We start from the raw sequence: 26085 nt of genomic DNA, 5'->3' as shown, positions 1-26085 counted from the left end.
CCTACTCCTATGTTATTTTTAAGTGAATGCCAGATGTTATATCCTAACTGGATGCATGATTTTTTGAATTTCAGGAAAATATAATATTGCAATTTTTTTTGGACATAAAAGCCACCTTATGTCATTCACCCTATATTTGCCAAATAAGGATATACTTCAAAAGCTTATGTTTTAAAGATTGACCATATGTTACTTGGTAGTAACTTTATCAAATATATTGTGAATGGTTTTTTTAGAAATCAGGATACCATAATTGAAAAACTTTGTAAACAACTTACAGATAAAACACAAATCAGTATATCATCTTTTAAAATGAGACTTTAGTGTTAATCTAAAAAGTTTATTATGGCACATTTACTCCCACATAAAAGGTGATATGTAAGTATATTTGAGCTGTTTTTTTTAGGAAAATGAATCTTAATTAAACAAATATAAATAATAATATAAAGAAACCAATCTAAACATGATTATTATTTTGTTCTTAAACAGAACATAGTTTTTTTTCCCCCTCAAACACAGGACTACTTAGAAGATCAATTATTTTGACCTTTTTGTTTCTCCATAATAGTATTTTCCTTCTTGTAAATCATTTTGGAAATGCTCTCCTTGATAATAGATTTCTTTTTGGTATTTAATAAAATTAATCTTGGTAATATTACTTATTCAGAAATTCATAAAGCTTAGAGTTAGGTGTTTGGCCAGGATAAATTATGATATTTGTGTTTTAGAATATGATGTACTGCAATAGAAAGATGAGTGTTGTCCAAATAGAAATTGCTTCATATAGTTGAGTTTTAATGGACTAAAAAATTATTTTAAAAGCATAGAGATTTACTTTACTTCAATATGATAAAAAGTGAACACTCATTAACAACTGGTTTATTTAAAGCACATATTTCAAGAAATATTAAATCACTTTCTCAGTATTTAATATGATTTTCAAAAGCAAAAGTTTCATATTTGAATTAGCATTTATATTCATCTTTCTTATAACCAATTTCTCATTTTTGGGAAAAAGATTTCCATACATATTTCTGATTTCAGGTTTCTTCTGAGATGTAAAAGACATTTTTTTTTTTTTTTAGGATCCTAGTGATGCTTCAGTGCAGAGTCATATTCTAACCCTCTCCCAAACCCTTGATATATATTTTTTGTGTAATTTAATTATAATATATTAAATGCATTTTTTAATTTTGACAATAAAGAGAAAAAATATGATTTTGAAATAAAAATATTTATGAATGCTCACATTTTGATTCATGTATTTACCTATTTATTGACATTATTTTTTTGAGTCAGTTCTTAAGAGGATGGCATTTTTGGAATCAGAAAAGATGATAAGGTAAGGTTAGCTTTCACTTCATATTAACTTTGTAAGTTAAGAGGATCACTACACTAAACTATTACTCAAATCCTATTTATTGTTAAAAATAACAGATAAATTAGATCTGCCAGATAAGACAATTTCACCTATGAATGGGAAATTGTCTAATGAAACATTGTTGAAGATAATCATTGGGATTAAGGGGAGAATTAGAGATCCATTTTGTGATCTGATATATTTATTTGGGCAGGTTAAAATAAGAAAGAAAGAAAGAAAGAAAGAAAGAAAGAAAGAAGGAAGGAAGGAAGGAAGGAAGGAAGGAAGGAAGGAAGGAAGGAGCTTCCAATACTGTTTATATAAATTTTCTTATAGATAAATAAAATAACTCTTTCTTGCATTTGTATTTTGCCAGATGATTGTGGTATTATGAAGTCCAAACATGAAGAACACAGGAGCACTTGGCATCAGAAATTACTGTATTCTATGTTACTGCTAACCTTCTAGGAATTTGTAAAGGTAAAGATAAAATGTCTAAAATCAACAATCTTTATTGTGGTCCTTTTATAGGCTAGTTACTTATCAGATTTCTTCACTCAGTAAACTAGAGTCTGCTTGATGGATTTAGAGTTTGTTCAGCTACTGTTTGCTGTAATAGATGAAGGATGTAAAATCTCCTGGATACAGTATTTCCATCACATGCTGCACCATTATTCAGTGCTATGGAAGACTCAGGGGATTGAGAGGGGTCGGTAGAAAGGTCATTTAGAGGAACCAGAGAAGAGAGAGTCTGAAGTTGAGTTGGGCACATTGTGAGGAACACCTGGGGTTAAAAAGTTATCATTGCCTTGGTGTCTTAGGGATGCATTCAGAACAATCATGGGATGAACTCTAAGGTTCAGAAACTGCCAGACACTGAGTCATAAAGAAACTAGAGAGTCATGAGCAAAGGTAAAGGTTCAAAATTGTACTGAATGGACATAGAAGGCCCTAAGCTCATGTCAGGTATCTATCTTCTTACAATTTTACTTTCCTGTTGAGTAGAAATAGTTCATTTTCTAAACAGGAGGCTGCCTTTAAAAGAGCTAATTTTGAAGACTGACAATTGTTTTAAGCAACTCACCCCTGGCCACTCTATCTTTACACCCCTTCCTGGATGCTCTCATTTCTCAGATCACAATGGAATTTCAACTTTACAATACATTATGAACCCTCCCACTTTAGGGGATGCTGAATCCTCTTTCCCTCTCCAGAGCCACATCAGTTATTTGCCTTGTTCTGTGGTTTTTGCCACCACCAGCTTCTATGAGGCTTACAGAATCCCATCATCTCCGGACACCCAGCCCATCTTAACCACCCTTACATATAGAAGCATTGGGCACAAGTCAGCTAGAGATCTGAGAGGGGAAAATGATCGGTTTGATTCCATGGTTTGGGTATGAATGTTTCCATAAGAGATAGTGAAGAGGTACAAAGAAAATGTCCTGGAAGTAAGATTCAGTATAGAACATATATAAACAGCATAGTCCAGTTTTAACTCCCTTTTCCCTATTTTTTTTTTTTATCCTTATGAGTCACTGTCCATCTCCTGAAAGTGGGGCAGAAGTTGTTATTAGAGTGAGGAGAGGGTGACTGTTGTTTGTATTAAAGTCTAGAACATTTGCCCTGAATGTGCTTCGTTGGATTTGAAGCTCCTCATTTACCCCAGGGACTGGGGAAGAGAGGAAAGAGCCCAGTTTTGACTCTTGGAGTCACCTCATTGGAAGGAAAGAAACAGTTGTGAAGTAATCGTGAACATTTTTCTCAAAGAAGAGATTGATTGGTAATTGGCAAGGGAGGAATGGATAGATGAGAGGCACAGATGGAATAGATGTCGTCTGACATCACTTTGAACCCATTATCTCATCCAGATTATAAGGAGTCATCCAAACAGGTCACTACTTGTCTCTTCTTGTCTACTTGCAAGATCTTTCTGGACTCCTCACCAGTTCAAGGAGATGCTTCTTCTTCTCCCTGGCCCTACACTGACCCTTTGTGACATTCTTTAATGTTGGTACCTGTTACACAGTACACTCAGGGGCAGGGCAATCTTTTGTTTTTGCATGTCCTGCTGTGGCATGGAGATTCTCTGAGGCTGCCTTAATCCATCTGTCTTGTTAGGGCCCATGAGTATTTCTATTCTGGGCTTTTATTATTTCCCAGCTCCATTCTGAGAAAAACAGTACATAGAGAATGATACTGTTATGGTATGAATGTTTGCTTCCCACTAGAATTCATTTATTGAAACCTAATCATCAATGTGATGCTATTAGAAGATGGAAATTTTGGGAAATGATCAGAACATTAGGATGGAGCTGTAAAGAATGGAATGAGGGTCTGCATAAAAGAGTCTCCAGGGAGCTGTCTTGTCCCTTCCACCATGTAAAGACCCAGAGAGAAGGCACCAATCAGGAGCAGGACCCTCACAGGACTCCAAGTTTGCAATGCATTGATCTTGCACTTCTCAGTCCACAGAACTATAAGTTTATAACTGTTGTTTATAAACTACCATTTGTGGAATTTTATTCTAACAGTCAAAATAAGTTAAGGTAGGTATTTTATGCTTTTGAAAGCCCTAGACTCTTTCTGCCTGGGTCCCTCCCATGTTCAGATTAGAAGGTTGGGGGTGGGGGTGGGGTGAGTGTCCCTTTCTCAAGGATTCACAACATCTGCTTAACTGCTGTTGTCTCCTCACTTCTGGAATCTGCCCCCATCCAGGGAATGGCTATCCCATCTGTAGGTTTCTGATCTTTCCTTCAGGTTCTCACATAGTTTTCTACTGCTTTTGTAGTGTTCAAACACAGAGGTCCTTTTAGTTTCTTCCAGAGGAACTTTATACATTCAAAAAGGAAGGGAAAAAATTTGTTTCTTTTGTTGCTATGTTATTCTTTTCCCAAAACAAAAGCATTCCAGAAAAGGAAAAGTGATAAAATAAATTTTAGTGGGAAGGATACTATAACAAACACATACAAAGGTTAGTATTTTAGAATTTTATATTATACCACAATAGACCATGTATTTGAACTTGCTATTTCTCTGCAAGTACACTGCTATCAAAGGGAAAGAAGTGACACTGAGTGATGATTTTTTTTTTTATGAAGCTACAATTCTGAAATACTCAACACTCTGCTTTTCTCTTTTCTTTTAAAGAGCCCTACACTTCCATTTGGTTAGTGGGCAAGAAATACTTAGAGTGTCAAAGTGAGAAATGACTTATTTCCGATCCTTTCAATGCTTTCTAAGGAAAGGATGAACTGTTTTACACAGATATATTTAACGACAGAAACTTTTCAGGCAAAAATATTTTTCAGTTGGTAACAATATGCCATAGGATGGAAAAGTGCAAAACTTCATTATAAGTTGAAACTGCCTAGGAATAGCTTTGATAGAGCTAGCTTTTTCTTTATAAATAAGGTATTGCATACTTACAAAAGAATCATTGCACTTCATTCTCATATATGTATGGATTTACGGTGCCTTTGCCTTCAACTCCTAAAAATTGAATTTAAATGTTCTCCCTCATTGTTCAGCAGAAGATCATATGTATTTTTAGAATCCAGGTAGCACATACTCAGTTTGGCTTTCTACAAATAATAAGTCACATTAGGTATTTGATGGTGTTGATTTTTTATGACAGAGACTGCTGCACAAATCTTCCATGCGCTGAATGTTGAACAGCCATTACCATTATTTTGACAAATTTTCTAAGGTATTTGACACTAGTTTTGACAAATGGTCATGATGAAGCTGATTCAAATAGATGACAGACAGCTGTAATGCAGTTCCACCAATTGATTTTTTGTCATGAAATGATTCAAAAAGGCTAAGGAAAGTGTTAATCCGATTTGACAGCAGGAGATCCATTTGCACTGGGAACTGTGGGTGATTGTTACCAGGCTGGAAATACTCAGCATAGGCTAGCTTTGATGGAGCAAATCAGATAATTACCTTTGTTGACTCCTTACATAACAAAAAGGTATCTGCAAATCCTGAACTACCTGAATGTTTAAAATTGTAAATGAACATACAAAAGCAAAGACTTTCTATCAGTTTGCTCATCATGAAGTGGTATGTGTTTGGGGGTGTGTGTGCATGTGTGTATGAGTTCATAAAGTTCAAAAGGCTTAGTGAATTTTGAATGATGTTTTAAATAGGAAATCAAGTAAAAACATATAGAAATATCTTCACGTACATATACCTTCTGAATTTTCTTTGCTTTCAGAGAAGATACGTTTGTAAAATTTTTCTTTTTTTTTTCTTTTATCTACTGACAAAGGTATGACACTAAATAAAGATTGTTGAAGTCAATCAGAAAATCTGTGTTCAAGTCCTGCTTCTGAGACTTGACAGTTTATTTAATACTTATTTTTCAAACTTGTTTCATTATTGCCTTTTTTCCTTAGTTAATTCAATCTCATTGAAAATTTAATTTCACAGATATATTCTGTATCTGCTTATAGACTACAATATATCCAGAATTATATAGTATGTATGTTGTATGTGATATTTTCCAACCTTCTCCCCAAAAGTCAATTTACCTTCCACCTTGGCACCAGTGTCTCTCCCATTGAAAATGCACAATTTATTCAATAATTTAAAAATAAATTTTTAATACCTTCTATTTATCAGATATGGCTTTTGCCTAAGACAAATTTATAATTAGGGAGAAAGACTCCACCATTGGAGTGGAATTATGCTATTTTAGGAGCTCTAAGAAATGTGCATATACAGGTGATGATAGAAATTTACTCTGTAATGGTCTTGTCAGTTCAGACTGCTATCACGAAATATCATAGCCTAGGTGGCTCATAAAAACACAAGAGTTTATTTCTTACAGTTCTGGAGGCTGGAAATCCAAGATCAAAATTCCTGCATGGCTGAGTTCTGGTGAAGGCTCTCCTCTAGGTAGTGGATTCCTGGTTTCCCACTGTATTCTCATGTAGAGGAGAACAGAGCCTCTGAGACCCCTTGGGACTGTGGTAGAGGCACTAATTCCCTTTATGAAGGCTCTGCCTTCATGGCCTCTGCTAATCATAATCACCTTCCAAAGGCACAACCCCTAGTGGTATCATATTTGGGGGACAAGATTTGAACATCTGAAGTTTTGGGGCCACAAATATTTGTTCAGTAAAGGGTAGATAAGGGATGAATTGAGAGGAAGCTACAGTAAAATTAGGTTTTGAAACACAAGGAAGAATTCAGTGGATTAATTTCCTAGACCTCTCTCTTAGCTTAAGTTAGATATGTCCATCAAAGAAGAAAGATCATAGGTATGATGTCTATGAATCCCTAGGGCTTAGGGCTTTCTAGAAAACATAAAATGTGTATGTTAGGTAAGCAAGAGATCACTATCTTTGAGTTTCCTTTTCATCTGTAAGTAAACTTAATGTATCTATGTTATGGAGTTATGAAAAGACTTATAAAAATATTACTTGTAAAAACCACTGGAGACTATAGAGTACTTGATATATTTAAGGAATTTGAATCCTCTGGTGATTATGTAATTTATTATTCAAAGTACTCATTTAATTTGGAGTTCTGTTTATAGCAAGTTCTGGTGGACTGAAAATTACATAGAAAATACTTTTGGTTTTAGGATTTATTAAAATATGCATCTAAATAAATTAGGAAAGAAATTTGTATGTTTTATGTCTAAGCAAAATAAATGGAGCATAATTTATTTATATATGTATGTGTGTTTATTAGCAAATGGTGTATAAATATTATAGCTTAAAACATTTATTATCCCACATTTTGTGTGTGTGTGTGTGTTCAGGAATCCTAGTGTGGCTTGGATCAGCATCTCTCATTTAGAGTCTCATATGTGGTTGTAGTCAAGGTGGAGGAAGGGGAACTAAGGTCTCATCTGAAGGGTCAACCGGTAGGATGGGGTAGGAGAACAGCATTTGCTTCAAGATTTATTGAATGTTTGTGGCAAGATTTTGTTTCTCACAGGATAATTTCAATTTCTTCCTCACTCTTAGTGGGAAGTCAGCCCCATCTAAGCATCTTAGTTTCTTGACATGTTGGCTGCTTATCAGGGCAACTCCTAACGTGGTAGGTGGTTTCCCTTAGATAAGCAGGTAAGAGAATGAGAAATAGAGCTTAATAGGCAAGTCCAATTCTTTTTGTAATCTCATCTTAGAAGTCACATCTGTTCACCTTTTTCATACCTTATTTGGAAACTCATTCATCCACTGATATTATACAACGAGAAGCATGAATATCAGAAGCAGGAGTCACTTGAAACCATTTTTGAGATTGCCTATCACAAAATATGTTAATTAATTTCTCAATCCAGGTGAGATGGTTATTAAAGGCAATAACTTTTTGTCTTACAGGCTCATTTGGTTCTAAAGTATAATCAGTATGTGATTATTAAGTATTGCTTAAGGATGTTCAATAACAGATAACTTCTTGGTAATAAGACATCACTTCTGTTCCTGGAAAGCTGTGATTTTATACAAATCTCTTTCTGTATAATTTCTCAAAGCAGTATCAGCCTATTGAGCCTATTGGTACATTTTTGACATTTACAAGAAGATGTTTGAGACCATAGGTTAGGATATTGAATATTAGGTAGAGACTGAATTAAGGATAGTTGAATTGCATTCCTGTCTGATTTTGAGGGAGTCATTTTTTTAAAATTTAAATATTTCTGAGAGTGTTAAGAATTGGCCCAAGCACTGAGAATACACCAAAATAATAATAATAGTAAAAAGAAATCACACCTTTCTTTGTGTTGTCTATTCCAAGAGAAAGGAAGAAATGTTAGGACCTAGGGTCACATAGCAAACTGATATTGGACAGAGAGGTTTATGAAAGAAATAGGTTGTGGTAGATACTATGTTGCTAAAATAGGGTTCTCGGAATCTCTTTTCAATTGTCTCAGAGTCACAAAGGCAAGAGAGTAAGTGTAACAGAGTAAATACAGAACATTTCCCTATTGTAAGGAAGACATGGCAAGAAGTGATAACAATGTTTTTTTTTTTTTCCAGGATAAGGGGTTACAAACCTCTGGCATTAAAATGAATCTTTAATAGTAGAATCATTTACAGAGTTGTTGAATTGCTGTGTGCCCCTTCTCTGCTGCTGGCCCTGTCATCCCCCAACAACATGGGTAAGAAAAGATATCTAACTTAGGCTAAGGGATTGTACTGTCATGTGTAACTAATTAAAACAAATTAAAAAAAAAAGACAAAAAAAAGCACTAGGAGAGCTGGAGAGTTGGTGTCACCAGGTTTGTGGAGTCTGCGGGCTACAATGGGATGCATGTCCTGATCTGCCAGAGACAGGAACAATAAAGAGGCTGTGTTACAAGGGCATTGATTCTACTGACAGTAGAGCAAATGTGAGTTTTTTAATGTTACCACATGGAGGGATCCTCCAAGAGGACCACATGGAGGGAGCCACACACCAAGCTGTTGGATGACTGAGAAAGAAACAGATGACAGCTAGCGCTGGGAGTGATACCATCTCTTCAAAGGACAATTGGAGTTTCCCAGTGGGAAATTCGCCCAGAACCTGAAAAAGGATAATGCAGACAAAGGTATCTGCCAAACTTGGAGGACGCCTTCAAAGCTTGACAGCACTATTCCCTAAAATCATACCCGATCTCCTTTAATCTTTCCATTTCTTGGCTAGACCATGGATGGGTCAGAAACCTTGTTGTGACACGAGGAGGAAGCAGAGGAGAAAATCAAGTTGGGGAAAGAAGAGGTTCACCTCGACTCAAACAGAATCTTTCAAGCCAGAAGCAAACGCAAGCCTGAGAAATGCAGATTTTGCTTAAGTTAAATGAACATGCTCAGTTGAAGGAGTAAGTGGGTGCTCTTTCAAGGGTACATTGTAGACGTTTACTTATTGAATGAGGGATTGGGTGAAGAATATCATACCACAGGCAAAGAGAAATAATATGAAAAATATTATATGCAGGGGGTATTTAGGTCAAAACTCCAGCTTCAGGGTCAGGTTTGCTTGGACTCCATGCTCACTCCCCTCCAAACAGTCCCTCAAAAAATACTTCTTGAGGCTCACCCCATAGGGCTGGAATATGGATTAAATGTTAGATTGGCTATGAAGTAACATCTTCATACAAACAAATGTATTTAAAACCCATAATTATTTTACTTAGAGAAAATACAATATGGTTTGCTGCTTTTTCTGCTGAACATTCTGGAAATTTTTGTTTATAAAATAAATGTACAATTTATTTCCCAGGAGTATATTTATTTTATCTTATTCTCTTGAATTTGCTTTTTTAAGATCAGAGTTTTAACTATTACATATTATGTTGGTAAGTTATAACATGAATTGTTCTCATTTCTATTTATATAATTATTAGTGATATGAAATATATTACAGCCATTTGTTTTAACCTATATTTTTTATTTTGTTTTAAAGCTTTTGTCAATTTAATGTGGGTTTTAAAAATATTTCTTGTTGATTTTAATGAATTTGTTATATAATAAATATTTGTTTACTGATAAGCCTTTAAATAGAAATATTTTCTCCATAGTCAATTTTTGAGGTTATTTCAAGAGTAACATTTTTTCCCCCAAAATATTTATAAAAGAAAGTTATTTAAATTGGCACATATACACTATCATGAATATCATGAATATTTTTTTCCTTCTATTACCATATCTCCCCAAAATGAAGATTGGTTAAATTCATATCTGCAATGGGTGCCAGTGATTTTCTGATTCTCAATAATTTTCATTTCAAAGTGTGATATTTTAAATCAGAGATTTATAAAAATTACTTGTGAGATTTCTCCAGATGAATCTTACATAGGGCAGTGGCACTACAGTTGCTGGGCTAGATATTTTCTATCTGGGTTTAAAATTCTTATGACATTTCAAGTCCATTTTTAACTTAAAGAGAATGAGAAATTGCAAGAACTTCAAATTCACAATGTGCCTGAGGCACAGATGGTACCGAATTCAGCTGATACTATTATTCATGGTAGACAAAGCTGAAAAGTGTGGCTGCATTCTTCAAGTGGCATATTAAGTGTGTCTTGAGAAGAGGAGTTCATTTATAGGCTTTCTACTAAAGTCATTATAAAATTCAAATAACCTGAATTAAAATAATTTTGTCTTCTGGTTTGGAGGAAAACCTTATAAATACTTTATTTTTAGCAAATCCATCCGAGTGTCGATAGTAAAATCCACAACTGTAAACTTCCGTAGTTTCAATTTAAAAGGATATACCTACATTTGGAAACTTTTTCTTTTTAAAGTTGATTTCTTAAATCTGGATTTAAACAAACTTATATAATCAATCATGTGGGAAAATTATAATTTTCATTGTATACCCAAAGTCTCAGAATGTTTGAATGAACCATCAGGAAAATTATATCTTACAAGCCAATGGTTGGATAGCATAGAAAGAATTATTCATAGGAGACTTGAGAATGCCCACAAATTTACTCATATGCATTCCTGATTTCCTCTTTTTTAAACACAGAGGCAGAAGCACTGTGTACTTTAGAGGTGATTGGCACGTTCCTTGCTTATGGTGATGGGTTTCCTTTCACAGATTCTGGAGTTTTAGTCTTGCAGTCTTCAAGTCCAGGCCACTATCACAATCTGTACCGCCACACTGATTTAACTGAACTGTGCAAAACCCAGTCCAGATATACACATTTTGGTTCTGGATCCAGTCTTAATTCATATTTTATTTATGTGCAATATTGACCAGTGAATTCCCAGGGCACTGTGACACTAAGCATCCCCTTCTTACTGAAATCCCTTCTCGTGAAGCCTGGTTTAATTGAACGCAGTTGGCCTGAAGGTAGGAGACCTTGAATCCTATCAGCAATCCTTTTTTGCCATGTAATCCACTTGCACTATGATTTAAGGCTCTTCATAAGTTTGTTCTATTTAAGTACATTATGCCCCAGAGATTTCATTTTTCTCTGAGAAGTTGCTCTTTTGCCCTTCAATTACATGTGTAGATAAGATATGATTTACCTTCTAGGGTACTATTATATCTGTTTTGAAGAGATGACTTCCACAATTGATCCATTCTATACTTAAGGTTATGAAATATGCTATCATCCACAGAAAGACCTATGTTATAGGTGGGAAGGCCTCCAAAGTATCATCTATACTTGCATCTTTAAGGGAAGGATATTTTCATTGCAATGTTGAAATATTATTTATTAATTTCCAGATTTGTCAAACTTTATTGAATTTGTATCAAGTAATGTGCAAAGTAGTGGAAATATAAAAATGATGACTGGGTATGTCCTAGGGTGATTCAAAACCTATTGATCTCATAATGGTTGTTCATTCCTTCAGACATTTTTTAATAAAATAGCCAGAGGTTAAAAGAGTTATGATGCAGTCGATCACTTATATTTCACCGAAGAATTAAAAAATGGCTATCTACCAGCCTCATTTTATGCCTTCATTCATTGCCTTATTTAACAAGTATTATAAGCACCTACTGGGTGCTAGTGGGAAATATATACAGTAAATTTTAACACATGCATAATATATATTTAGTAACTGAAGGAGGTGGAGATGGGTATCAGTCAGATGTCCTTTCAAGAGAACCCCTGCTGCACGGAGTGCAGTAAGATGACAGCTTCCAGAAACGGTGTCTTTGTAAGCTACATCAGCTCTGGAACCACAATGGACAGTCCCGGGTAATGACGGAGCAGCGCTGGGCAGCAGGGTGTGTTCATTTCTGTCCAGATCACAGTCTTGATCACAGGACACCTCTAATCAGCCAACTGCTGATTTTTTTTTTTTTTAATTTTGCATTTTAGTCTGAATCTCTTGCTCCATCCTCCTTTGTTCTCCCTCTCCTCCCAAAATTGATGGATCTGCATCTGCGTTGTTTTCTGAAGACCTTTCTTATGTACTCCTGGTTCTGCACCCTTCATTTTTTACAGGTAAGAACCCTCAATTAATTTCTTGCACTTCTACCTCTGTATTGATTCCTTCTCCCAGGAAGTCCCGAAATGACACAGACAATGATAAGTATAATGTAAAAAAAATAAGGCAGCGTGGGGGAAAGGGATCTGCATTGTGGGCAAGGAAAAAGTGAGCAATATTAACGTATGACAGAAGAGAGCCTTCTGAAAAGATGACTTTTGAACAAAAACTTAAAAAGAAGGGAGTGTTCCATGGTCTTGGAGTCTGTTTTTATGCCAGTACCATCGTAACATATAGCTATGTTACTATAGCTCTGTGGTATAATTTGAGTCAAGTATTGTGATGCTTCAGCATTGTTTTTTGGGGGGCTTCTAATATTATTGATCATTTTTTTCTCCCAAATGAATGTTAGAACTCTTTGATTCTATGAAGGTTGTCATGGTATTTTGATGGGGTTTCCATTGAAACTGTAGATCACGTTTGGTAACACAGCAATTCTGCCAATGTTAATTCTGCCTATCCAAGAAAATGAGAGGTCTTTCCTATCTTCTTATTTTCCATTTCTTTCTTCAGTGTTCTTTAATTTTCATTGTAATGGTGTTTCATTTCCTTGACTTCCTTGGTTAGATTTATTCTCAGGTTTTTTTTTTTCCAGAGGCTATTTTGAATGGATCTTTTTTTCTGATTTCTTTCTGTTCAGAGTCATTATTGGCATATAGGAAAGCTATTGATTTTTCTGTGTTGAATTTGTATCCTGCTAATTAGCTGAATTTATTTATCAGTTCTAGAAGTCTTCTCCTGGAGTTTTTGGGATCTTTATAGGCTAATGTCATCAGCAAACAGAGATAGTCTGACTTCTTCTTTTCCTATTTGTATCCCTTTAAAACCCTTCTCTTGCCTAACTGCTCTGGATTTTTTAGAGTTTCAAATACTCTATTGACTAGGAGAGATAAACTGGACATTCTTGTCTTGTTCCTGAATTTAGAGAAAATTCTTTTATGTTTTCTTCATTAAATATGACATTGAGCTAAGTTTCTTGTATCCCAGGTTTCTTCAGCATTTGAACACAAATGGTGAGGATGTGGGTAAAAGGTATAATTATACATTGTTGGTGGCAAATAAGTGCAGCCATTATGGAAAGCAGTATGAAGATTCCTCAAAAGGCTAGGAATGGAGCTATTGTAGCTACACTACTCCTTGATTTATCTCAAGTCAGCATATTGTGGTGCAACATACATACCAATGTTTACAATAGCCAAGTTGTGGAGCCAGCCCAGGCATCTGTCAATAGACAAATGGATAAGAAAATGTGATACTTAGAGATACACTCACAATGGAGTTTTACTCCATAAAATTATGTCATTTGCTAGTAAATGAATGGGACTGGAGAATATCACACTAAGTGAAATAAAGAAAACTCAGAAAGTCAAAGGTTAAATATTTTCTTTCATATGGAGAGAGAGAGAGAGAGAGAGAGAGAGAGAGAGAGAGAGAGAGAGAGAGAGAGAAGAGAGAGAGAGAGAATATGAATAAAAAGGGATCTCTTGAAAACATGAGGGACAGAAATTGAGTGGAGGAAGGGCATTCAGAGGGAAGGAGGAAGGGAGGTCATTAGGAAGGACTGGGGAATTCCATCAACCAGATTATGCTATGTCCATGTACAAATGTACCAGAATGAATTTTGCTTTTATATGTAATTATAATCACTAATTAAAGTAATAATAACAATAATAGAAAGGAGATCATTAGAGCAGAGCTAGTGGATTTGGGGGGAAAGAGGGACGGACGAAAAAGGTAATGGGAATGAAGTTGATCATATTATGTTTATTTGCATGTACAAATATGGCATAATGAATCCCACTATCAAGTACAATTATACTGCATCAATAAAAGGAGTGTTTATGTGCATACTGAGGGAATTACCATTGCGGGGATGAATTGTATTCTTATTTTCTCACAAAATGATAGAATACCAGTTTGAGAAGGTAGAGCCCCATATGCAGGTCCAGAATAACAGCGGAGGGGAGGAAGCGCCTCACTTACTATTGAAAATACCTTGATGGAATCAGGATGGTTTCATGAGTCCTTGCACCACTGTGGAAGCCCTGGTTCTCATGATATAAAGTAATGGATGGTGTTTCTGTCAACCATGCAGCACTTTAATGAAGTCATGATTGTAGGAAAAGAATAAGCCAGTGAAAATGACTTCCTATATACTTTTTGTGAGATGAGCAATTGTCTTAGGAGGAGTCAAAGTTGTTATGAAATTTTCCAGTGGTTTTCAATCACTTCTGACGATAAATGTTAAGAGTACAATGTTCAAGTGATCAGAATGAACTGTATTCCATTCAATTTTTTTTTGTTTTATTCAAAAAAAGAAAACAAAATGTTGCAAATTATTCTCAAATCTCTGGAAAATAAGTTAAAATGCCCTCCTGAGAAGGCATTTTAAAAAACAAAAGTGCCATGTTTTCTTCCAGTTTTAAATAGAAAACCAAATGATGTGGAGGAAGTATACAGGCAGAAAATGGAAAATCTGATAAATGATGTTAAATAATTCCCAAAGGTTAGGTGTGCCATCTATTTATACAGCAGTGTGAAAAAATACTGGCTAGGAGTTGTAAATCACTAAATGAGGAGTGGTAACAGAATGAGGCAGAGGCCAACATCCATATACAAGAGTTGAGTGGATGCCATACATATCTGAAATGAGGTGAATGTGAAATGAAGAGTGGCTAATTTATCATAAGCCCAGAAAATGCTAAAACTAAATCCAAAATTGAGGACGAAAGGCAGATAAACCCTTAACTGCAAAGTATTTAAGGATGAACTTTCTTCTTGAAGAAGAAGCCTGTCAAAACAGGTACCAGAGGCCAAACATTGTAGCTTCTTCCCCAACATCTAGTTTGATCAGAAAATATTAATGTTACCCTCTGGACATTCAATTTCAGTCTGTGCATGGCCCTTTAACACACTATTTTTCTGGAACTCTGGCAATGGAACATGATAAGAGCAATGGATTTGTACCAGATGGAAGCTCTGCCAAACTCCAAAAGCTTTTCTTGCCTCTGTGTTAAGAGAGGAAGGCAAGAGAGCAGATGCCAGGAACAATCAGTTTTTAGGGCAGGGAAAATAAACACTGAAGGAAAACTGTATCTTGCCAGAACAGATGATCAAGAAATTAAAACATCTGATGATAAAATTCTATGTCCAGATGGCATTTATCTCTGCCTTCTGAAAGAAGAAAAATGATGGACAGAAAAAAAAATGTAGTTCCCAGAGGTAACATAATTCCCTTTGAAACCTTGAAACATACAGAAGGTAGGGAAAATAATTAATTTTAATTGAGAAAGAAGTAATAAGCATTATAGAAGTTTTCTTTTTTAATATTTATTTTTTAGTTGTATTTGGACACCATTCCTTTATTCTATTTACTTATTGTTTTATGTGGTGCTGAGGATTGAACCCAAGGTATTGCTAGGCAAATGCTCTACTGCTGAGCCACTACCCCACCCCTGCATTATAGATGTTTTCTGAGTAAATACAATACTGCATGTATTTACCAATTATAACTAACAAATTAGAGTAATGGTCTGTAAAACCAATAATATTATGGTTAGCAGTGCTTCATACTTTAAATTTTAAATTCTGAAATCATTCAATTTAGGCATGGACTAAATTTGACTTTTTTGGATTATTGAAATGGATAGAGAATGGTTATGGGACTTGCAGGTAGAAGATTTAACATCTAGCACAGGATTCTACATGACCTTTCTAAAGTCTTGTCGGTTGTGGAAACACTCAGAGGCAGTGCGGAATCCTGAATTCAGCTTGTGCAAAGCAAAGCAAGGTATAGCAAAAGGTTATGATTCTTAGTCACTATGTATGGGTTGTTTATTGTCAAGCATAACCTAGCCTTTCTTAGTGAATATAAATATTTAGTAAAAGAGTTAGGTATTCATAAGATATCTACTGATTCCTCTGCCCCCAGGCTTTTATAACATAGTTGGCAGTTGTGTAGCATTCTATAGGAAGGATTTGAACAATTCAAATAAATAGATCTTGTGTAAAAGATTATGCCACTAACAAAGACTGGAGAATGTAATATTTTCCCACAAATATTATGTTCTAGTTTGGATGTGAGGTATTCCCAAAAGCTCATGTGTGAGACAATACAAGAAGGTTTAGAGCAGAAAGATTAGGTTATGACTACTAGTAAGCCAATAACAATGAATAAAAAATAATAAGTAAATAGTAATATAATAAAGATAGGAAAACAGGAACAAATGAACAAATAACAGGTGGGGCAATGAGAAACAATGAGCAAGATTGTAGCCTAAGTCTGATTATATCCATAATCACATTAAATAAAATTATCCAAGTACTGTAACAAAGATCAAGTTTACTAGTTTAGATAAAAAGACACAGCAACATAGTGTCCACGGGAAACACACTTTAAACATAGATGCTCTAATGTAAAGTAATACATGAAATGATATAGCATGCAAATCCGAACATATCCATGCAAAGGATATAGCATGAAACTCAGAGAGCTGGAAGTGTTTCTCAGTAGTCTCACTCTAGCTTACCATGTAGGAAGCCCTGGGTTCAATCCCCAGTACTGTCAAAAAAATAGCAAGTATATAAACTTTACTATGTTAAACATGTTTAAAGTATATAGTTTAGCAGAAAGTATACTTACATTGTTGTCAGCAGATCTCCAGAACATTTTCATCTTGCAGACAACTCCCCATTTTCTTATTTCACTAGTCCCTGGTAAAACCTATTTTTTTCCTCTAGGATTTGACTACTTTATGTATTTTATCTAAGTGGAATAATTTAGTATATTCTTGTTGTTATTGGCATATTTTACTTAGCACAATGCTCTGAAGATTCATCCCTTCTGTAGCTTATGACAATTTCCTTCCTCTTTAAGGCTGTATAGTCTTATGTTGTATGTATACAATGTTTTATACACACACACACATATGTGTGTGCATATATATATATATATATAAACACACATACATACATATATATGCTCAATATTTATTATGTCACCAGTTTATAGATATTTGGGTTGCTTCTGTCTCTGATCTATTGTGGATAGTGCTGCTACCATCATGATGTAGAACTATCTTTTCAAGAACCCGCTTTCAATTCCTTTGGATATGTTTCTAGATGTAGGATTCCTGGATCATATGGTAGCTCTATTTTTAATGGCCTGTGAAATTTCTATACTACTTTTCATAACATTTGTATCATTTCACAATCCCACTAGCAGTGTACAAGGATCACAATTTCTCTTCATTCCTACCAACACCAGATCCTTTTGTTTTCTTTCTCTCTTTTTTGGATAGTAGTCATTCTAATGGGTGGAAGTGATACTTCGTTGAGGCTTTCTATGCATTTTTCTAATGACTAGTGTTACTGGCCATCTTTTTCATATGCTTGTTTATAATTTGTATATCATCTTTGGAGATTCATCTATTCAAGACACTTGCCCATTTCTTGATTGGATTGTTAGATGTTTTTGTTGTTGGTATGTAGGAGTTCCTATGTATTCCATATATTAATCCTTTAAGATACATGACCAACAAATATTTTTATATTCTCTCCTATTCATAGGTTGTATTTTCATTCTGTTGACTGTGTGCCCTTTTGTGGCAAAAGTTTCATATTTCATATAGTAAGAATAATATTAAGTGTTCCAACCTATGAATGCACTGCATCTTTCCATTTATTGGTGTTTATTGTGTCTTTTGGAGGTGTTTATAGTTTTCAGTATTCAATATTTTTTATCTATATTGTTAATCCCAGAGAAGAATACTCATCATACACCAACCCATGCTGGCACCTTGATTTTGAATTCTCGTCTCCCAAATAATGAGAAATATACTTCTGTTTGTTTTAGTCAGCTTTTTGCTGCTGTGACCAAAAGAACTACAAGAACAACTAGAGGAGGAAAATTTTATTTGAGGGCTTATGGTTTCAGAGGTCTTAGTCTTTAGAAAACCAACTCTATTCCTCCAGGCTTGAAGTGAGGCTGAACATCATGGTGGAAGGGTGTGGCAGAGGAAATGAGCTCAGGACATTGCAACACAGAAGCAGAGACTAATCTCACAAAATATATACCCCAAAGGAATAACCCCAATGACCCACCTCCTCCAACCACATTCTACCTGCCTACTGTCACCACTCAGTTAATCCCTTTCAGGGGATTAAGACTTATTAGGCCAAGACTCTCATAACCCAATCATTTCACCTTCAAACCTTCTTGTATTGTCTCAGATATGAGCTTTAGACAGACACTTCACTTCTAAATCATAACCCTGACATCCAGGGCAATGAATATATCCAAGGCTCCAGGTCCTCTTTCAAGTTGTGTTGTTGGCAGAATTCAGTTCCTTGAGATATGACTGAATCCTTCATCTTGTAGGAGCTTCCCACTTATCCCTGACATGTGTTACTCTCCATGATATAGCAGTTTGCTCCTTCAAGGTGAGGAGGAAAGTAAAGTGTCTCTGGTTCTTCATATTTCTGAATCCTTTGGTCCTTGACACCTTTGTACCTTTTAAAGGGTGCAATGGTTAGATAAGATTCACTTAGGAGCAATTCTTCTTTCATTTATTAACTTAAAATCCAATAAATATAGAACTTTAATTAGATACCTACTTCGAGGATCTGCACATCCCTTTCATTTGTAAACAGCCTAGTAATTGTACTGGTATCCAATCATATTCATAGGCCTTATACCCAAGGAGAAGAGATAATAAATGCATGAACACTAGTGTTATAATCTTGGGGCCCATCTCTCTGATCCTGATGCAAAGTACATTTTCTTATTACAATAAAATTTAAGAATTTAATAGCAGAATTTATTTGGGAATTCTCACAATATTTAGAAGTCAAAAGATGTTCTTGCCAAGATCTAAGTGTCAAATAAGAAACCATGGAGAAAAATAGAAAACATTCAAATTAAAGTAAATGAAAACACAACATTAAATGTTTGTATTTTTTATTTTTTTGTGGTGCTGGGAATTGAACCCAGGGCCTTGTGCAAGCACTCTACCAACTGAGCTGTATCCCTGCCCCTTATGCTACTGATCTTTCTGCAGTTTATTTATAGTTTTTTTTAAATTAGTATGTCATGAATATATTTCATGTTGGGATTCACTGTGTTCTATTCATGTATGTATATACAAAATTTTGATCAGATTCGTAAAAAAAGAAAAAAAAAAGGAAAATGTGGGATCCTAAGTGAGATTTATTATAGAAAAACAAAGGTTGTTTCAACATTCTCCATAGATAGAGGTGATCATTTTAATTGTACTTTTTTTGAGCCTGTTGCTATGGTAAATTAAAAGATTGAATTTTGATTGGTGAATGGTTTTATTTATCATATCATCAGACTTAAATAGAAAGAAAAAACGTGATTGCCTCTCTGTGTGCAGAAAATGTATTTTACAAAGTTCAATGTCCATCCATTATAAAAACTCTCAATTAAATAAAAAATAGTAGGAAACTTCCTCATCCAGATAAAGGCTGTGTCAAGTCCTCCGTGCTCTGCTCTGAACCTTCCCACCTCCATTTCTCCATACATACTCTCACTTACTCACTTGTTAGCTGCACTGATTTCTTGCCTCTTTTTTTTTCCCCCTCAAAATGCCAACATATCCCTTCTCCAAAAATTGCATTAGCTGTTTCTTTGGCCTGGAATGCTTTTCTATCAGATAGCTGCATGGCACATTCTGTGTCTCCCTTCATATTCTTATCTAAATGTCATGTTTTGGTGAGCATTATCTTAGTCATCTTTGTTTAAAATTCCAATCAGTGTCTATTATTTGTTTTTGTACTTAAAAAAAATTCCACATTTATTTCCTCTTAACATACCATGTAACATTATCATTTTTGATTTATTTTACTCTGCAAAATATATAACAGCAGGTTTAAAAAAAACTGTTGTATTCCTAATGCAGAACAGGTGTTAGCATAATATAAGGCACTTTAAAAATATTTGTTGAGTGAATAAATGACTAAAATTTGAAATTGAGGGACAGGGCACAATAATAATGAGTCCTTGAATTTTAATAACTTCTGTCCTCTGAAGAATATAGAAGTGAAAGAGACTTCTTTTGTTTTCAAAAAAATAATGTGAAGCTGACAATCCTATAGATCTTTAATTTACAGCCCTGTGCTTCAGCTTGCAAGAACCCATTCTTGTTTTTTAACAATAAGTGGAAAAGAGAAAAGAAGTTTGGCACAGATACAGATCAGTTCTGTAGCCACACAATATTATCTCTTGTTTTTTTTTTTTTCTGTCTATGTTATTGAAGTATCAAGGAATAGAAAATTTTGAAAGGGAACATTCCTTTTCCTTCTCCTTTCTGGGAAATCCCTGTGGGCAATAGTCAGGCAACAAAGAAAGCTCTATTCTGCACTGTGGTGACTGAACTAGTTTGCTGTTTAAGAGTAATCTTTTTCTTATAGTCTTTTCCTTTTGGAGAAAGACAGCAATACTTGAGTTTTGTGAAGTAACCGGTCACCTGTGGTATTCTGCTCTGTGAACAAAGCTTCCTGGCTCCAGTTGGGATCCTTGGGCTGCGCTCTTCCTCCAGTGTAGAGGCTGGCTTTGCACAGCAGTATGGAGTCTGAAGAGCAGCTAGTGCAATAATTTACATGTAACTAAGTCAACTTTTTTGGGGGGTTTGACCTTTTCCAATAAGTTGCATTCACATTTTCATTTGTTCTTGCTGTGTTTCAAATTGTAGATTTAATAAATAAATCTAGCAGCCACTGTGCTTTAGAAAGGAAGATATCTTAAGGAGCAAAAGGTTATTTAAAAAAAATACTCCTTGAGGGGGGCTGGGATTGCGGCTCAGAGGTAGAGCACTTGCCTAACGCCCACCTAGTGAGGCACTGGGTTTGATCCTCAGCACCACATAAATATAAAATAAAGACATTGTGTCCACCTTTAACTAAAAAATAAATATTTTTTAAAAATACTCCTTGGGAAATTCTTACTGCTAAATTGTGCTGAAAACATACTTGGTGTCATAATAGCATTATACTACCTCTGTTATTTCATTTAAATGAGAAGATCCATTTTTGCTTTTTCTTCCAAACCATTCAGGAAAAAAAAAAGGTGGTTGTGTTTTTGAGTGTATGTGTATGTGTGTGCGTGCACATGTATGTATTGTTTTTAGAAAGGCTATTTCATTACATGATTTTGATTTAAGGAGAATTTATTCCTTTATATTTATATATGGGTGGCAAAGGGATAGATTTTTCAACTTACTATCTCAGGTCATACAAATCTGAACAGACTAGAATAGTTATTTTTAGTAAGGGCAGCTGAAGAGAGAAACCTTAACTGTGGATTCAATATACTCAAAACATTTTCCTTCATACTTGACTGAAATGTATCTTCAGAAGATATAACCTCTGAAATTAAATTAGACTAAGATGAAGTGCATTTCTCTTACATTTTGGAGGATAAAATTGAAATAAGTGTAAATTGGGGACATAGAGTGCTTTCATTTTTTTTTTTTTTTTGCACTAGTGAGGATGGGTGCTTGTGAAGTTTTGGGAACATTTTAACAAGTAAAGCTAAACTTGTTTACAATTCTGGGAGAAAAGAACTGAGAGTCCCATTTTAAACTTGATTGATCCATAGAGTACGGGATTCATACACCATTTATTTAACATCGTATACAATTTATTTTGCATTGAAAAAAATTGCTGTTTTTTTACCATGTGTTTTCTGATTATAGACACAATGTATAAACCTCCCACAATTCTACCACCTCAATCACTATAAACATTGTAAATAAAGCCTTCAACACATTTTGAGTTAGTTTTTCATCTAAGAGGTAAGTTGAGGATCATGCAAGCTCATTCTTCTGCAGGAGGATATGCAGCTTTCCACTATCATTTATTGATGAGATTATGCTTGCTCCACAACTCATCTATTTTAACGCTCTTCAGCTGGTTCTTAGATTATTGGAAATTGTCATGTTCAATTTCGTCCTGATATTTGTTATTGTGTTGGATATTGTTCAGTACTCACTCTGCAAAGAACCACCTTGTCACAAACATTCTTCATCTAGTTCCTTTATGTAGGACATTGGTGGTGATAGGTAAGCAAATGTAGAATACAGTTTGTTGGAATGACAGATCTCTGCATGTGCTTCAGTTCCACTTCTGCTCTCTCTGATTGTTACAATTTCAGGGGAAATCTTTGTAGGGGAACTTTTAAACTGTGCTCATGGAAAGCGGCACTGCTCAGTTTGGCACAGTTCTCTGAGGACAGACTGTGCCACTCCTCTACCCCTGCTTTGGTCTTCATCCTTTTTAAGTACAGCTAATCACTCTAGTAACTTCAGCTCAATTCAACAGACATTTATTTCTGACTTCATATGTGGTGGAATTCCTGAAACCATGTGAGATGAGGCCTTTTCACTGGGGGCATTGTGTTGAATGATGACATTTCCATACTTGGACAAAATTCCCAATTGTAGGGATTATGCCCTATATGATGCCCTGAGCAACTCTTTCTGTAATTATGAATTAATGTTTTCCTCACCAAAGTTGTGGTGTAGCGTTTATTTCTAAAAAGTAAGGAAAAAAAATAAGCTCATAACTTCTAGATACGAGTCAGCTGGAAGCTGAGTAATTTCTTGAGTATGTCTTTAATAGTGGTTGAACAGAGTCAATACACATGAGACCTTTGCTGCAGTCACTTTGACTTGCCATAAAAGACTGTGGCTATAGCTTCACGAGTATATAATAAACGTTCAATGCAGGGTAAATGTAAGAAAGAAACTCAATACCTGATTTAAGACACAGGAGTAAAATGTAATTCCCAAAGCATGAATCAAAGTTTATTGTTCCTGAGTGTAGATTTTAGGTGAATCAGGATGTTCTGCAGCTTTTTAAATAGAATTGGAAGTGTAAAGGAATATATTTTTAGGCATATTTGTGGTTTAGTCAGATACCCAAGTGCCTGGATTTCATTTATTACTGTGAAAGTTGATCATAGTAAAAAAAAAAATATATATATATATATATATATATATATATATATATATATATATATATATATATATATATTTAAAAACTAGTGGTGAGGGAGCCTCATCACATCAGAATTCTGTTCAGGAAATTCCTGGAAAGGGACACACTGCCAAATACAGACCAAACTGCTCCATTGATGTCTCCATGCAATGCAGCTAATAAGTGTGCTAACTTAAAATTATCCTTTTAATATAAATGCATTGTTTTACCCATTGTTTTTACTCTCATCACTAATTTCTGTCTCAAAATTTTGTGTCAAAGTGTGATAAAGTCATAGGCAAATATCTAGATATATTTCAGTTCCCAGAAACTGCCAGATCATCTAAGATTGACTGCAGCATCTAATTAGAGAAGAAAAAATCTGCAAGGAACACATCATCAAAAGTCAAATGTGCTTTGTAAATGTTTTCCCCATGTAACTCAGAATTAATTCCCATTGCATGTTTGAAGCAGGGGAAGACTGAAAAAAAAATGTATCTGTACCACAATAGTATTCGTATAATCCCAGTGGCTTGGGAGCCCGAAGCAGGAGGATGGCAAGTTCAAAGTCAGTCTCAGCAACTTAGTGAGGCCCTAAGCAACTTAGCGAGACCCTGTCTGAAAGTAAAATATAAAAATAGATGGGGATGTGGCTCAGTGATTAAGTGCCCCTGGGTTCAATCCTTGCTGTTTCTCTCTCTCTCTCTCTCTCTCTCTCTCTCTATATATATATATATATATATATATAATTTTTTTAAAATTGAAGCTGTTTATTAAAGTACTTTTGGTTTAGTGGAAAAATGTCAAGCCTCTTGAGAATAATAGCAGAAGAATACATCTTTCCATTATCTAGTTCAAAAGGAAGAATCTTTTCAATTCATTTTATTTTTTGCCAAAAGCATTTTTGCTCAACATCTCTTTCACATCAGTCTATTCTTCTTGGACCCTAGTGTCTTTGGGTCAAATCGTGGTATTGCTACTACATTTACAATTTTGGGCAGGTTATACAAAATCTCAGATTTGGCCTATCTGTTAAGTAAGGGTAATGAGATACTTCAAACTCAGTGTGAGATTTCACTTAGTTTATGTGAAAAATCTCAGTCATATTAGGTAATATATTATTTTAAAGTTGGATTATTTGGGATATTTTGTTGAATTGTTTGAGTTACTTATCAATTATTGATATTAATGGCTATCAAATAAATTGTTTACAAATATTTTTCTCTCTTTCTTTGGGCTCTTATTGTCAATTATTTCATTCTATGTAAAAAATGTCTAGTTGATACACTCCCTTTTGTCAATTTTGCTTTTGTGGTTTGTGCATTTGGGCTCATATCCAAAAAACCTTTGCACAAGTCAAGCATCCCATCTCCAATAAAAATGAAAGTCGGAAGACTCATAATTTTGGACTTGAACACTTCCTACAAACTGTGGTAATCAAGGTAGTACAGACTTACGTTTTAGCATGTACATTAGTGGAATATAATTGAGAGTCCTGAAATAAATCCTCACATTTATTGACAAAAGATGCTAAAACTGTTCTATGGGAAAAAAAAATAGTCTTCTCAACAAATGATCCTGGTACAACTGGAGAGGTATATGCAAAAATATTAATGTTAACTTTTATCTAACTGATACCATTTATAAAAATTAAATAAAAAAATGAAAGATTTAAATGTATGAACTAGAATCATGAAATTCTTCAAAAAATTTTATTTTATTGGTTCTTCTTAGTTATACATGACAGCAGAATCCATTTTGATAAAATTATGCAAGCATAGAATATACCTTATTCTGATTAGGACCCTTCTTGTGGATGGGAATGATGGAAAGCTTCTCAGGTATTTTCATATGTGTACGTAGGAAAATTATGTTAGATTCATTCTACTGTCTTTCCTGTTCCTATCCCCACTCCCTTTTTTTTTCACTGCTCTTTGTCTAGTCTACTGGACTTCTTCTCTTTCCCTCCCCATTTTTTGTCATTTATATTTTACATATCAGTGAAAACATTAGACCTTTGTTTTTTTTTTTTTTTTTTTTGAGACTGGATTGTTTCATTTAGTATGAGAGTCTCCAGATCCATCCATTTACTGGTAAATGTCATAAAATCATTCTTCTTTATGGCTGAATAGTATTCCATTGTGTATATATAGTACAATTTCTTTATCCATTCTTCTGTTGATGGGCATCTAGGTTGGTTCCATAGCTTAGCTATTATGAATTGTGCTTCTATAAATATTGATATGGCAGTGTCACTGTGGTATGCTGATTTTAAGTCCTTTGGAAATATTCTGTGGAGTGGGACAACTGGGTCAAATGATGGTTCCCTTCCTAGTTTTTTGAGGAATCTCTAAACTGCTTTCCAGAGTGGATGTACCAATTTGCAGTCCCACCAGCAATGTATGAGTGTTTCTTTTCCCCCTATCCTCACCAACATTTGTTGTTATTCTTGATAATTGCCATTCTGACTGGAGTGAGATGGAATCTCAGTGCAGTTTTAATCTGTATTTTTCTGATTGCTAGTGACGATGAACATTTTTTCATATTTGTTGATCATTTGTATTTCTTCTTTTGAGAAGCATTTGTTCAGTTCCTTTGCCCATTTATTTATTGGGTTATTTTCTTTTGTGGTGTGAAGCTTTTTCAGTTATTCTTATATCCTGGAAATTATTGTCCTATCTGAGGTACAGGTGGCGAAGATTTTCTTCCATTCTGTAGGTTTTCTCTTCATACTGTTTATTGTTTCTTTTGCTGTGAAGAAGCATTTAGTTTGATGCCATC

Source organism: Ictidomys tridecemlineatus, chromosome 3, assembly GCF_052094955.1.
Source record: "Ictidomys tridecemlineatus isolate mIctTri1 chromosome 3, mIctTri1.hap1, whole genome shotgun sequence".
In the NCBI taxonomy this organism is placed as follows: domain Eukaryota; kingdom Metazoa; phylum Chordata; class Mammalia; order Rodentia; family Sciuridae; genus Ictidomys; species Ictidomys tridecemlineatus.
Note: the sequence above shows the minus strand (reverse complement) of the source record.